We start from the raw sequence: 12,388 nt of genomic DNA, 5'->3' as shown, positions 1-12,388 counted from the left end.
AGTAGCAAAATGTCTCTCTTCACCAAGGCTCTTGTTAAAGCATCAACTATCAAGTTAATTGCACATTTTCCTGATTCTGTGCTCATGTTGGATATTAAAATACAGATCTTCTTTCTACATGTAAGCTGCCTCAAGCTGGACAGCAGCTAGGCTATGTTTAGTGTGGGAACCATAATTCAAAGTGTCCTTTATATTTCTCACTCCTTTGCAGGAACCACATAGCCAAGATCCAACCACTGTGAAGCTGATGCCTGGATCTGCAGATCCACTCCCTCCTTCCCCTGAGTATGAAATTGTGCATGCCAGATTCAGCTGTAACATAAGCAGAGAGGTCAATTCATTAGGGGCTGTGTTAATCAGAATGAGAGTTTATAATTTATAACTGGCAATCTAATTAATGGCTGGTAATTTAATCAGTCATGATTCACATGCTTTGCATTCACCTTTAAAGCTGTGAAGCTCTTGTCACTTAAAACATATAGGACGTGATACCACAAGCCTACAATCCTTTTGGCTGTCTCTTCTTTGCTCTGCCTAAAGTCAACACCGTTCCCCAGGCTTGTCCAGGAGCAAGGTTAAACAGAACAGTATGGGAAGTGGCAGACATCTGTAAAGAGCCCTAGCACCCTACCTGTTCTCAAATGCACCTTCCCGAATGATCTGATCAACTTTCCATGCAGAGCATGAACCTGAGAGACAGCACTCAGACCTTATTTCTGCTGCTGTGACCTCCCAGAGAAGCTCATGTTGGAGGTGCTGCTGACAGGGCCACTCACACTTCTGCCTCGCCTTCTCTGGGATGCCTTCTATCTGGGACTGGCCAGTACAGGGCAGGAGAGGGAGAGGAGAGGAACGGGAACTGACTGGTGGAGCTGAGGTTCCAAGATTACACTCAGGGACAAGGACACTGAAGCACAAGGGTCAATTCTCCCGTGGAATGCACACTCCTAGTCAGAATGTAGGTTTCCAGCATCCTACGTTTGCCCCTCAACTGTCCCTGACTGAAGCCTCTGGACCCAACAGGGTGATCATATTTACTCCAGTCAGTTTCGTCAACAGTGCCTGTGAGCCACACAGAGCACTGACACCAGCCCACCAGGTCATGGCAGGGCCAGTGCCAGGTGCCATTTGGCCTCCCTGGCTGTGACAGAGGACAGCTGACAGCAAAACATAGAGTGTCATGCAGCAATGAAGTGGCATCAAGAATGAGGAACAGGAGGAAATGCAACATGAATTGGAACTTCATGGGTCCTTTCATAAACAATTTTTTAAAACAAATAAAGTTAGCCCTCTAAATCCATGGTTTCTGCATCTACAACCAAAATACAGCATTCAAAATCAAAGAATACGGAGGCCTGACTTTTCATATATGCAGGTTCCACAGAGCTGACTTTGGGGTTTGGGTCCAGGTAGACTTTGTATGTGCGAGGGTCCTGGAACACACTCACAGACGGTTCCAAACTCACGGACAGGAAACAACCAATCTCCAAGCGGAGTTAGCTGCACAGCAGCTGACTCCTAGCTGTGATGCTCCTGCACAGCCTGAGAAGAAATGAGAGATGGAAAGAGCACTTTGAATTATTGTCCTCACACTAAAAATAGTCTGGTTGCCGTCCTGCATGTATCTTCAGCTTTCATCCATCTGCATCCGTGGATGTGTATACGTATGTAGACACACACACCACAGCAGCCACACATAGGTACACTGCAGGATTTGTAAACATTGTGTTAATTGCCAGATCGATTACCATCGATGGACAAGCATTCACTAAATAAATGTACTTATTTATCACCTCATTCAATTATTGTGCTTATTTGTTCAACATTTTCACATTTTCTTTTTGTTTATCCATGTCATTTGCCTCGCCAAAGAAAATATGTGCTATGGACTCCATCCACAAGGTAGCATGCATTTATATTCAGACGTCACTTGGGGCCCCATCTTTTCTCTCATCAAAATCTTTCTAAGGTCCATCTTTTCCTTTCTTCCCTTACCCTCGCCTGGCCAGTGTCCTTACTACCTCATATCAGGTTAGGCAGCCCACAGCCGCCCTCCTGCCTCACGTCACTTTGTTGGGACAGTGTCTAGTCCTTGCAGGTCAGCCCACCTCTTTCTGAGCTCATATCTGAGGCAGGACAGAGGAACGTGTGCACAGCCCAGTGGCAGGCTTTCCTCCCCTTAGATGGTCCCTCCATGTCTGGGGGCTTCCCAGAACCCTTCACTCTGCACCTTCTAGGTTCCTGACAGTGACCTGTCCTGCACCTGCAAATCACCTGGCATGGAGCACATCATTTCCAGAACTGAAGACCTGTTCTCCTCAAACAGCCCCATCACGTAAACCACGAACAGTGGCTGGTGCACCCCACCCCAGCTTTGGGCTGATTTCTGCACTCCACTAGTTCAGTCCATCTGTCCGGGTCCCTCTGGGTCTGTCTGTTCCTCTGCTTGCTTAACCTTCCTCACATCTTCACCATCTTACAGTCCTTTTCCATCTGTACTGTCTCACCACAGAGAGCCCTCAAATGACACCTCCACCCTCAAGCCTTCTTGCACTCTGCCTCCAAGACCCATTCGGTCAGTTCCTCACCCCAAATAGGAAGGTTAACCCGAGGACCAGCACAATTTTTCTCTACCTAAGACTTTATCTTTTTCCAAAATGTGCAGCCCCTGTGCAGCAGTCTACCAAGCGGCTGTTCTCCATTTTTCCACGACCATGCACCCTACCTGGGCTGTGGGAGTCTGACTCCAATGCCACTGAAATACAGCCTCAGACTTGGGAGATGCCAGAAAACAGAAAAGTCACTAAGACAGAGAGACTAGGAGCCATCAGAGACCTCACAGCCTATTCTGAGCACAGCTGTCAGGCAGCCTCAGTCCTCTAGGACAGAACCACTTTGCCCAGAAAAAGCTCCACAAAGAGAAGCTGTGGGCATCAGGCAAAGTGCAGTCTTCAACTCTGAGCAGGAGCAATACTCCTACTGCGGTCAATGCCACTGTCATCTGCATTTCCCCTGAACAAAGGGGACATGATAGAAACAACGTGCAACCTAGCACATTCTGTCAATGTAATGATGGTGTGTGTGTGTGTGTGTGTGTGTGTGTGTGTGTTTGTGTGTGTGTTGTGGTGGAAGTTCACTCCCCTGGTTCTGACAAGGAAGTAGCCACATAGGAGACCTTAGTATGAAATCCAAGGTGTAAACTTTCTCGCTCTTCTGTTACTTTTTCATTTATTCATTCAACAAACATTACTGATGGCCTACTACATACCATGGTCAATACATGGGCAAAGAGAACGGACCCTGCCAGGATCTTGATCATAGTCCCACAAAAGAATGTTCAAAGCCCAAGTTGCAAATCCTTTATTTTCTGCTCAGTCATCAAGTATTTATGGAGCACTTCCTATGTTGCTGACAGTGGGTAGTGTCTGCCTTAGCAGGGCTTTCTGGAATCCAGTGAGAGGCAGACACTGAGTGGCCTCTGTACGACTATCATAGAAGGAGACTTGGTGAGGAGGCAGGCGGTTTCCTGGAGCAGTCATGGTTGAGGATACCCAGGGAAAGCAGTAAAGGAAGGGAATTCTAGGCCAATGGGCTCACCGGGTGGGAGGAGGGATGGGTGTTCTGACCAGAGAGAAGGGCAGTATTAGTCACTCTTGGATTAAAGGCTCTAATGAGAAAATTTGTTTTTGGAAAGCATTGAGAAGCATTGCACATTTGAGGGTCTGCACTGAAAATCTGTCTTGCTATCACATGGAAAATGGAGGTAGCCACCTGCTACAAGTTAAATTGCCTTCTCTACAAATTAATATGTTGAAGTCCTAACTCCTGGCACCTCAGAGAACATGACCTTATTTGGCCATAAAGTGTTTATGGAGATGATTAAGTTGAAATAAAGTCGCTAGAGTGAGCCCTCATCCAAAACAACTGATGTCTTTATAAAAAGGAGACATTTCAAGACAGACGTGCACATAGGGCGAGCGCCATGTGAAGAAGGTAGAGATGGGGTGATGTTTCTACAAGCTAACGAACACCAGAGATTGCCAGCAAAGCACCAGAAGAAGAGAGAGGTCTGGAGCAGGTTCTCCCTCAGGGTTCCCAGAAGGACCCAACCCTGCCAACACCTTAATTTAGGATTTGCAGGCTCCAGAACTGAGCTAATAACTTTCTATTGTTTAAGCCACCCAGTTTGTGGCGGACTGCTATGGCAGCCCAGACTGACTAACATTCTGCTACAGCCTATGAGGGATGGTGAGGCAACAGTGAGACGAGACTGTGTTTGGGGAATCTGGGGAGTCAAGTGAGAAAGCCTTCAACAAGGCTGAGGAACAGAAGACTCACGCACTCCACAGGTCAACAGTGAGAACAATTCCATCTCAGAAACATGTCAGCACGTGATAGAGCCTCCCAGAAAGTATCAATCTATGGATTTGCAGGAACATTTAAGAATAAGCTAAATGGGGAAAATTAAAATCACCTCTAACATCTCCCATGAAAACTTATCCTTGCTCCTGTACCTTCAGCATGATGGTGTGTGTATGGATGTGGGTTCCCATAGATAGTGGCTTGTTAACAGAAACAGAACTATCTTACAAGCTTGATGCTGAAATTAAGAATATACTGAAAAATTCCTTCCACATTTCAATAATGTCTTAATAAATAATAAGATCTATCCTTTAACAACTTCAGTGAGGTATAATTTATATGCCAAATATTTTGATTGTTGTTAAGGGTACAAGTATATCTTTTAGCAAATTTGCAAAGTTGTGCATCCAACACCAGAGTCTAATTTTAGAGCACATCCATCACCACTCACCCATTTGCAGTGACTCTGTTCACACTGTCCTCCTACACAACCACTAATCCCCTTTGCCACTATAGATTTCCTGCTTTTGGACAATTCAGATCAATGAAATCCTACAATACGTGGCATTTTGTACCTAGTAGACAAGTGTTTTCATTTTTCTTGGGTATATACCTAGGGATGGAATCACTGGCTCATATGGTCAATAGCGTAAGAAATTGACAAACTGTTTTTCCAAAGAAGCTGCATCATTTTGCATTCTTCCCAGCAATAAATGAGGTTTCTAATTTCTACACAGTCTCACCAACACTTGCTATTTTCCATTTTGTTTTTATTACTGCCATTTTAGCAGGTATGAAATTGTATCTCACTGTGGTTTTAAGTTGCATTTCCCTAATGACTAATGATGTTAACTCTTTTATTTTGCTTATCGGCCATTCATATAACTTCTTTGGAGAAATGTGTAGTCAGATCCTTTGCAAATATATTTTAAAATTTGATTTTCTTATTATTAAGTTATAAGAGTTATTTATGTAGTCTGAATATAAATCCCTTGTCAATTATATGCTTTGCAAATATTTTCCCCCAAATTGCTTTTCAGTCTCTTTACAGTATTTCAAAGAGCTGAAGTTTTAAATTTTGATGAAGTCCAAATTATCAATGTTTCCTTTTATCACTTGGGCTTTTGATGTCATATCCAAGAAATCTTTGCTGAGCTCAAGATCAGGAAGATTTCATCCTGGAATTTTTTTCTCTAATGTTTCATAGTTTTAGCTCTCACTTTTAGGTATAGAATCCATTTTTAGTTTTCTTCTGTGTGCAGATCATGTATCTAAATTTGCTGTCATAGAAAGAAGAAAGTATATTACTTCCTGGTAAAGAGATAAGCATGTGTCAAGGGCAGGCATTTTACAGAAGTAGGTTTTTTGGTTTTTTTTTTGCTTCAATTTGTAGGAAGACAAATTGGGATGCAGTCTATAGAGTGAAGTGAAGAGGCAGTCGTCAGCAAGAGATGGAAGAACTCAGGCTGAGGTAAGAGCTATATTACAGTGAAGAAGGGCAAGATCCCAGAGAAGTGCTGCCCAGATGATGGAAAGAAAGCCGAGTGCACACCTGTCTCCCCGGCTCCTAGTCAGGAAGACCAAGCAGTGCCAGTGGCTTCCTCAGAACGGAGACTAGTATAGAGGCCACACTAGTCCAGAAGTTGACGAATCCAAAGAGAAGAAAAAACGTGCTGAGTTCTTTTTCCCCAATTGTGGTAAAACAAAACAAAACAAGACAACAAGATTTATGAGCCTGACCATCTTTAAGTGGACCATTCAGAGGCCTTAAGTACATCCACATTGCTGTGCAATTACCACCATTCATCTCTAGAACGCTTTCCTTCATCCCAGATTGAAACTCTGTTTCCATTAAGCCCCAAGTCTCCATTTTCCCCCTCCCCCTAGCCTCCAGCAACTGCCATTCTACTTTCTGTCTCTATGAATTTGATTGCTCTAGGTTCCTCATTTGGGTGGCATCACACAGGACATATCCTTTTGTGACTTATTCAACTCAGCATCATGTCCTCAAGGTTCATCCATGTTGTAGCATGAGCCAAAAATCTCCTTTCTTTTCAAAGCTCAATAATGATTTATTATAGGAATGCTCTGCTGTCCACACAGAGATTTAGAGATGCCTCCAGGACAAGGCAGTGAGGAGTAGTTGCTGTGCATGTGGAAGAGGAAAATCTAAAGCTCCCAAATTAAAATAGGTGGTGATTTTGGCATGGATGACATAACCGTGGGGTGAGTGTAGAGTGAGAACCCTATGATCCCACTAAAAGGACAGAGGAAGCTTCATCAATTCAAAATACTGAGGAAGAACTATGAGGAAGCAGCAGGAAAACCAGGCAGCAGGAATCTTGGAGAGCCAAGAGTTTATGTGGCAGAAAACCTGAGACAAGGTGTGTGGAAAGAGGTCCTAGACTTGGGGACCCAGGAGACTGAGCCCAAGGGTGCACTGGCAGGACTACAAGGGAGAGAACATTTCAAATATGGAAAATATGTTTCCTTCCTTGGGGGAAGGAAAGAACTGACAGTGGCTGGGATTTTGAACAGCAGGTGGGTTGACAGAAGGAAGAAACTTCAGAATGAAAACGAGGGACCGGATGCCAGAGAGGGACCAGAGCTTGTGGTGCTGGGGAGGGGTAGTGGAAGGAGAGGAGTCCTGGAGAAGGCACAGAGATGTGGGTGTGAAAACAGAGCAGGATGAACAAGCTAAGAGGTGAGGGAAAATACAGAGGGTCTGGATAGACGTGAAGGTGACAGAACCATCTGCTCCTCTCCCTGTATGTTCTTGGCAGATCCAGAAGCTGGGTCTTTTGGCAAGGTGAGGGTCAGTTCTCCAAAAGTCACACGTGGAAGCCTCATCACTACAGTGGGGCCAATGGGAGGTGGTTAGGTCATGAAAGTTCTGCACTCATGAATGGGATTAGTGCCCTTATAAGAGGGCTGAGGGAACCAGCTGATGTTTTGTTTTGCCCCTGTGTCTCTTTTGCCATGAGAAGATACAGGATTCTTCTCTCTTCCCCTCCACCAAGCAGGGACTCAGCAACAAGGCAGCATCTAGAAAGTAAGGAGAAACCCTCAACAGACACAGAACCTACTAGCACCTTGATCTTGGACTTCACAGTCTCTAGGGCTGTAAGAAATGCATGTCTATTGTTTATAAATTACCCAGTCTGTGGTATTTTGTTACAAAGCAGGAATTAAATAAGACAAGCATGAATGGAGGTAGCTTAAGGAGACATGCTAGCTTCATAACAGCTGCTTTAGGAAAAGTGAGCTAATAAGGAGAAAGGAAAAAATTTCTGAGTCCATAGAAGAAAGCAGGACCAATCCAAGGCTGTGTGTACACATGAAATTAGAGATAGAGGAAAGAAGGGATAAATAGATGGATAAAGGGATGGATACATAAATTGATGCACAGAGGATAGCTATAGAGCAATAGATATGAAAATATATGAAAATATGAAAATATAGAATTATAGCAATCTCGAAGGGGTGGAATCATGGGTTTTTAATTTTAGTCTTTAATAATGTTTTGCAATTTCTGAATTTTCTGCAAAGGGGTTATTTTATTGTGAGATAAAACAGTCCAATTCTATGTTTAGAGATAATTGGGCACAAAACCAAAACAAAATGCTGAGCAGTTCTGAGTGTCCAACAGAGACTGTGACTGCATTTGTAGTGAGGCCAGTCAGCAAGTTTGCACAGCTTTTTCCAGCTACCCTCAGCAGCCCAAGCACAATGAGCTTGGAATGAGCACTTGTGCCAGGGCTGTTGGTCCCTGAGATGCTTCACTCATGTCCAGAGTCATGCCATGCACTTCACACCCATCACTCCCACTGCCTTCCAAGGTTTATGTTGTTATCACGACAATTTTCAGGGGAGAAAACTGAATATTGGGTAGTGAACTCCCTTGGGATTTCACAGCAGTTCAAAGGGGAGTCAAGGAGGTCTAATGCAGTCCCAGGCAAACCTTTAGCCTTACCTGGACAGGACTCTGAGACCTGGAAAACCAAGCTGGAGAAGGTGACACCAAGGGAGAGACTGATCTTAGAAGGAGGGAGAGGGCAGGCTGAAGACCCAGTAGCATGACGGGAGAGAGGGTGAAGGGAATGGAGACTACAGTCAGAGAAGCTGGAACTCCCAAGGAAAACCCTGAGGTGCTGGCTCCTGTGATTGCTCTCATGGCCCCAAATGAACTATAACATTTTTACATATATTTTATGCCTAAGTTATACATTTCTGTTTCATTTTCTTAAATACTATCTTCATTACATGACTTCCTAAAATCATTCCTATAGCTTATCATATCCAAATCACTTTAAAGCCACACACAGGTTTGGATTGGGCCTGCAGTTCTTCATTTATTTCTGTTCCAGATTTGCACTTTCAGATCTCGCACTGTCAAGAGTTGTATTTTTACCATGAGCCTTCGCGTCGTGGGCATCACCCCTCTCTATGGTAAACACGGTAACTCATTTGAATGTGGATCAGGGCAGAAAACACGTGGGCTATCCCTTCTGGACCCTTTCCCTCCCTGCTTTGATGCCAGCTCCTAAAACCTGTGGGTTCCCAGTGCTGCCATGACGGGGAGCTTCAAATGGGTGTGAGGAGACCTCGATGTCCAGCAGCAAGTCCAAGGCATGTGCTCCCATCCAGAGTCCACCAGGTATAAACAGCTGGAGTTCTACTCAGTTGACTTTGTTCCTCAGTTGGTTCTAAGAGGGAAAAGAGGGTGTTTTACTGATCTGTCAATCTAACAATGATGTGGGAACCACCAATTTAGCTCTTCTTACAGAGTTTCTTGCATCACCCCTCAGGGTGAGTGTGTGTTTCACTCACTCTCATTGTTACTTTCTCTCCCCCATTTCCTCTTCTTCATAAAATATGTCTTTTCTCTTATTGTTCCAAGTAATATGTAAGAAGTCAATGGCAGGGGAGGGGAGCAAATCAACACAACTGGGCTCCATATGTAGTCCCAAAGAACTCTTGGTAACTGCCCTGGAAATCATAATCCTGAATTTACTTGGTGTAGCACCAAACGCACAGGCTCTGAAGTTACAGTGTATGCCATAATTTCCTCAGCAATAAATTGAGAAACTTGGAACACCTGCCTCTATTTGCATTCCTCCAGCTGCAAGCTACCATAAAGCCTGTGTCCACTGGTTTAAACAATAAGAAATATGATCTTTTTTTGCAAACTGCATTATTGTTCCTAACTTTTTGATCTCCTCTGTATCCACATTCATCATCACATGACTGTAGGAACTTACACCAGGGATGCTTGTCTGCCAGTTGATGCTAGTTTGGCTGGTGTAATATTAGGAAACATGACACTGTAGAGCCTTTCACATTCTTGTATAGATGGGTTCCTCTTCTTGCATTCTGCTCCCATCAAGCTTACTAGCCCAGGGGATGAAAGACACATAGACAAATCTGGAACTAATTTATTGCTGGGATCCAAGTCCACCTGAGTTCAGTATATATCATTTAACCCCCAGCCAATCTACAGACATGTGGAGTTGAAGAAATATTTATCGTTCAAAGTGACTGTGTTTTAGACAAATTGCTATGTAGCATCATTATGACAGTAGGTAACTGATGCATCTCCTATAAGAAGTCTTAAAGCAGGAAAGCTTCAGAATTAATTCATTCAGAGGCTCAGAGATGTCATCAAATCAAATCCCAAGGATGATTATGCCTTCTTCTTTCCCAGAAGTTGTGTTATTCCTTAGGTTACCATAAAATTTGATTAAAATATGACCAGAGGTAGCAAGACCTCCCATCTACATATCACAGCTTCAGATGGTACCATGTGTTCCTCATGACTTGTGATAAAAAGACAGATAGGTTTCATAGGTAACCCACTAGACTACTCATATCTCTGGCTAAAACTGGATTGTGTAGTTATGATCTAACCAAATCACTGGCAAGGGGAGCAGGTGCCATGATTACCCAGAATTTGAAACTAAGGCAAAGGTAGGGTTTGCTCACCTGAGAGTAATAAATGAACAAGTGGGATTCTATGAGCAAATTATAAGAGAAGGAAGATAATGTTGGCTACAAGCCAACACTGACTGCCTAACTCTTCAGATGGAAGATGTGTGAATACTTCATACAAAGGGCTTAGAAAGGATGGTTCCTCGGAATCAGCTCATACTCCAAGCTGTTTTTATTCCATCTGTTGATTCTAATAATAAAATATGAGATAGGAAAGTCTGGGAAAGGCTAGACAAATAATAAAGGAGTTGTGATGGGCAAGAGAGTTGTGTCATCCTGGAGTCACACTGCCAACCTCTGCAACCAGTTGCCTGACAGAGTTAGACTTAGCACTTTCAAATATAATACAGATCCACAAAGTATCAGGGAATTAATGCATTAAAAAGCTGTCCAAAGTATGGAAAGCAGAATTAACCAAGCAGAAGAAAGAATCTAAGAGCTTGAGGACCAAAATGTTAAAGACATAGAAAAAAGGTTATAAATATGGAAAAAGCCTCCTAGAGATGAATGATTATATCAAGAGGCTGAACCTATGGTTGACTGGCATTCCTGAGGCAGACAGAGAGACAGAGACCACCCTGGAACAAGCATTCCATGAAATTATTCAAGAAAATTTTCCTTATCTCATTGGAGATGTGACCAATCAAACACAAGAGATTCAGAGAACCCCAGCAGGACATCAAATGAGAAGACCAACTCCTAGACACATAGTAATTTACTTACACAGAGTAGGTATAAAAGAAAAAATCCTAAAGGCAGCAAGAGGTAAAGGTCAAGCTAACTACCAGGGAAGACCAATTAGAATTAGCAGCAGACTTATCTATAGAAAGCACTATAGGCTAAAAGAGACTGAAGTCCAATCTTCAAAGTTCTCAAAGATAAACAATTCCAACCAAGAATTTCCTACCCAGCTAAGCTAAGCTTCATCAGGGACTGAGAATTAAAATCCTTCCCAGACATTCAATCCCTGAGTTTACACCACCTCCAGATCAGCTCTACAAGAAACACTTAAGAAAGTATTAAACACAGAAGAAAGAAAAAATAAAGAACAACCATACTTTCCCAAGAATGCAGGAAAAAGATTAAAAACACGGAAATATATCAACCCCCAAATCAAAAGAATACCAACAAATAAACAAACAACAAACTCTAAGAACCTCACAACAGGGATAAATTTTCACATCTCAATAATTAGCCTTAATGTGAATGGACTAAATGCACCACTGAAAAGACAAAGAATGACAAACTAGATTTTAAAAACATGACACAATTATTGCAGTTTCCAGGAGACTCATCTCACCAGAAAGGACACTCACAGACTTAAAGATAAGAGTATGGAAAAAAATTTTTCAGGCAAATGGAACACAAAAGAAAGCAGAAGTTGCGATCTTAATGTCAGACAAAATATCCTTTAAGCTATCAAAAACTTAAAAATATATGGAAGGTCACTAAGTATTGACAAAAGGTTCAATCCATCAGCAAAAAATATCCATTCTAGACATATACGCACTCAACATAGGAACACCAACTTTTATAAAGCAACTTCTAGGTAAACTAAAAAAAATATTGATTCTAACACTATCATAGCTGGGGACTTAAAAAACCCACTAACAGCCCTAAATATATCATCAAGACAAAAAATCAACAAGGGATATGGAGCCTCAACTTATCACTTGACCAAATGGACTTAATAGATACCTACAGATCACTCCATCTAACAACCACAGTATATGCATTCTATTCATCACCACATGGAATGTACTCCAAGATCGATCACATCCTTAGCCACAAATCAAGCATAAGCAATTTTCATAAGATCGAAATAATGCCATGAACCTTCTCAGACCATGGTGGAATAAAAATAAATATCAACACCAACAAAGTTCCCCCAAATTCACAAAGACATGGACAATAAACAGCATGATGCTGAACAACTCCTGGGTCAACACAGAAATTAAAAGATTTTGGAAACAAAAAAACATCTTGAGTAGAGTTCATATCTCTATGAACATACATGAAGAAAATTGAAAGAAAGATC

The 12,388-nt window shown here is 42.5% G+C and overlaps 1 protein-coding gene across 1 annotated transcript in view; it reads right to left on the bottom strand.

Moving 5' to 3' along the window:
- Positions 1 to 1,543, bottom strand: part of GABRB3 (gamma-aminobutyric acid type A receptor beta3 subunit) — a 96,999-nt gene extending 95,456 nt beyond the window's left edge. The window contains exons 1-2 of the mRNA XM_008065147.2: positions 1,453 to 1,543; positions 65 to 70 (exon numbers count right to left, since the gene is read on the bottom strand). The gene's annotated coding sequence lies outside the window, so the exon portion shown is untranslated. The remainder of the gene's footprint in view (positions 1 to 64; positions 71 to 1,452) is intronic.
- Positions 1,544 to 12,388: the final 10,845 nt, after the last annotated feature.

This window comes from Carlito syrichta, unplaced genomic scaffold, assembly GCF_000164805.1.
Source record: "Carlito syrichta isolate Samal-C Ts95f unplaced genomic scaffold, Tarsius_syrichta-2.0.1 Scaffold103323, whole genome shotgun sequence".
In the NCBI taxonomy this organism is placed as follows: Eukaryota; Metazoa; Chordata; class Mammalia; order Primates; family Tarsiidae; genus Carlito; species Carlito syrichta.
This window is presented reverse-complemented; position numbering and strand designations above follow the sequence as displayed.